Here is a 3,645-nt window from a genome sequence, read left to right on the forward strand (position 1 = left end):
AAAAGAAAATGGAATCCAAAACACGTGCTCAACTGAGGTCCTAGGTCCTTGTTTGTGTAAGTAGATCCCTGCAATCATTGATTAAATTTGTTAGAAGTGGAGGATATGTATTGTTCTCTGATGTAATCCATTGAACTTCTAGCTCGGAATCCAATTCTAATCCCAATTCCAAGCCAATTGTAATCCATAGTTCCAGACCCAGTGATACAGATATTCAATTTAATAGAGAATATCATTAGCCAACATCCTTTATCAACTCAAAGAATGACCCCTGTACCGGCCATTCCTGGATTTCCTTTTACGCTTCCATTTTACAATCGACTCTTCTTGAATAGTTCATATTTCATTTTTAAAATTCCATTTATTAAACCATTTGACAATTTCGGTGTCAATATTGGTAAGAAAGGCATCATTCTTTGTATAGTATGTCACGGCTTCTATCTAGCCCATCTTTTTGCTTTCAGACAAATAATGAGATTCCACCAAATCTCTTATCAACTAGAGTATGCATCAAGTAGTTAATTTACTTACACTCAAAAGGAAAATGATCCCACCCAAACAAAATTAAAAGATATATACTTTGTCTCAATGCTTAAGTCATTCCTATTCCATGCTTTGCCAATGGCCTAAGAAAGACTCATGGTGCAATAATGCTATCTCTTATTTGCAATTATATCCGAACTCTGTGGATCATATTGCCACAGAACCGTGTAAGGCCCCAAGGGCTGTCTAATTCAGAATTCCAAGATATAGGATTTCTGGTTATAAAAACAGCTATTAAGACTTTAAAGGCATTGATTTACTTTACTATCAAGTATCAACCCCCTTTCCATCCCACCACCTTGAGAACATGGAAGAAATAGCCAAGGGCATCGCAGGGAAGGTCTTGGACCAGCTTGGATCCCTTGCTTACGAGGAGCTCAGCTCAGCATGGGGTGTACGAAGCGATCTGACAAAGCTTGAGTGCACCGTGTCAGCCATTGAAGCCGTACTCTTAGATGCTGAGGCGAAGCAAGCAAGTAACCGTGGGCGGAGCCTTTGGCTAGGACAGCTCAAAGACGTTCTTAAGGAAGCGGATAATGTGCTGGATGAATTTCAATACCGAGTTCTGCAGAAGGAAGTAATGAAGAGATGCAGGAGCACTTGCAAAAAGGTGCGTTATTTCCTTTCTGGTTCTAACCCACTTGTATTCCGTTTTGAAATGGCACATAAAATCAAAGGTGTTAGGAAGAGATTAGATGATATTGCAGCTCTTAAGGGTCAATTCAATCTTGCTGAACAACTTGATAGGAAGACAACAATACACAGGAGGGAAGTGACCCACACCTTTGTTCCTCCTCATGTTGTCGGTAGGGATGAAGACAAAAAAAAAATTAAAGATCTTTTGAAGCAGCAAGATGCAAATGTCCCTGTAAGTGTAATTCCTATAGTTGGGATTGGAGGTTTGGGGAAGACCGCACTTGCCAAGTTGGTTTATAATGATGAAGGGGTAGTTAGTCATTTTCAATTGAGAATGTGGGTATGTGTGTCTGAGGATTTTGATGTTAAAAGGTTAATAAAAGAAATCCTTAAATCTGCAGTTGAAACATCTAAATCTGCAGTTGGTACACTTGAAGCTACACTTGGTACAATTGATGAGAATTTGAGCGTGGAAAAATTGGAAAGTGACCTAAGAGAAACTTTAAAAGATAAGAGGTTTCTGCTTGTCTTAGATGATGTTTGGAATGAAGATCACATCAAATGGTTTAAATTGAAAGATTTGTTATCTGAGCATAATAATGGAAGTAAGATCATAGTAACTACACGGAATATCTCAGTTGCTACTACTATGGGTACTGTTCCCACACACAATTTAAATGTTCTATCCGAAGATGATTGTTTGCATTTGTTTAAGAAATTGGCATTTAAGGATGGAGAAGAACAAAATTATCCAAAACTTTTAGAAATTGGAAATCAAATTGTCAAAAAATGTAAAGGGTTTCCATTGGCAGTGATGACTTTAGCTAGTCTACTTTATTTAAAAGTTGATGAAGCCGAGTGGGAACGTGTGAGAGATAATGAGATATGGAGGTTGAAACAAAATGATGATGACATCTTACCTGTATTGCAGCTCAGTTACAATCACTTGCCCTTGCACTTGAAGAAATGCTTTGTCCATTGCTCTCTTTTCCCAAAGGATTTTTTATTCATTAACGTTGGATTGATTCAATTTTGGATGGCACATGGACTTCTTCAATCATCTGACAATGAAAATCAAGAGTTGGAAGATATTGGTGAGTTGTATATCAAAGAGTTAATGTCAAGATCTTTGTTTCAAGATGCATATCAAGACGCTCCGTTCTATTATACCTTTAAAATGCATGATCTTGTCCATGATCTTGCACTCTTAATTGCCAAAAGAGAGTGTTCGGTAGTGACCAAAGAGTCCACCCTTGCTGCAGAAGTTTGTCATCTGTCAATTTTGGAGAATGGGCAAGAAGTTACAACACAATTAGAGAAGTTGAGCAAAGTTCAGACTATTATTTTCCAAACAGAGCAATCCACGTCCTTACTTGAAACATGCATCTCAAGATTTAAGTACTTGCGGGTGCTTGATCTGAACAAATCATCATTTGAGGTGTTGCCAAGTTCTATTGGAAGTTTGAAACATTTGAGATATCTCAACCTATTAGATAATGACATAATCAAGCAGCTTCCAGATTCCATTTGCAAGCTGCACAGTTTGCAAACTTTACTGCTTGGTGGTTGCAACAATCTTGAACGGTTGCCCAAAGGTATAAGGGACATAATCAGCCTCAGGTTTTTGATTGTTACAACAAAGCATACCTGCTTGTCGGAGAAGGCAGTAGGTTGCTTGGATTCTCTTCGATTTTTGTTGATAGTTAAATGTGAGAATCTAAAATGTCTGTTTGAAGGGATGGAGGGGCGCCTCACCTATCTTCGAACATTGGGTGTTGCAACATGTCCAAGTTTGACCTCTTTGTCACTCAGTATCAAACACTTAACTGCCCTAGAGACCTTGGAAATTGTGGATTGTAAAGAGCTTAGTTTGATGGAGGAAGAAGACAATCAAGATCTCAAGTTGAGTCTCCAGAAATTGATTATTAAAGGTTAGTTGGAGGTTTTTCCCCAATGGCTCCAAGGATCTGCAAACACTTTACAGCTGCTATGGATTGAAGGATGTGAAAATTTGAAGGCTTTGCCGAAGTGGCTGCCACGTCTGAAATCACTTCACATACTTGTGATTGTTGAATGTCGTAAGTTGTCATCTCTCCCGAAAGGGATGGAAGCTCTCACTACACTAAGAGAATTGGAGATCAGAGGTTGTCCTGATTTGAGTAGAAAATGCAAAGAAGAAGATTCGAACAAGATTGCTCATGTACAACAGATTGAACTCGAAGGGACCAGGTTCACAAAAGGGATGAAGATGGCATCAGCGAGTACTCCAAGAAGAAGAAGAGAATGGAGCTGATGTAAGGGCATATCTATCTTCTTGTTCTTCTTTGTTTTGTTTAATTACAGTATTTATTATGGTTTTTAAGTTTTTAGGGTTTATGCTTAACAATGACTACTGATTTTTTTTCTTCGATAAGCACAATGAATACTGATAGTTGATAAGGTGATAGTGGATACTAAACTTGAGTG

General features: G+C 38.3%; 1 pseudogene; it reads left to right on the forward strand.

Moving 5' to 3' along the window:
* The first annotated feature begins 775 nt into the window (after nt 1–775).
* On the forward strand, nt 776–3,039 carry LOC142611378 (putative disease resistance protein RGA1; annotated as a pseudogene).
* Nucleotides 3,040–3,645: the final 606 nt, after the last annotated feature.

Source organism: Castanea sativa, chromosome 9 (genome assembly GCF_040712315.1).
Source record: "Castanea sativa cultivar Marrone di Chiusa Pesio chromosome 9, ASM4071231v1".
In the NCBI taxonomy this organism is placed as follows: domain Eukaryota; kingdom Viridiplantae; phylum Streptophyta; class Magnoliopsida; order Fagales; family Fagaceae; genus Castanea; species Castanea sativa.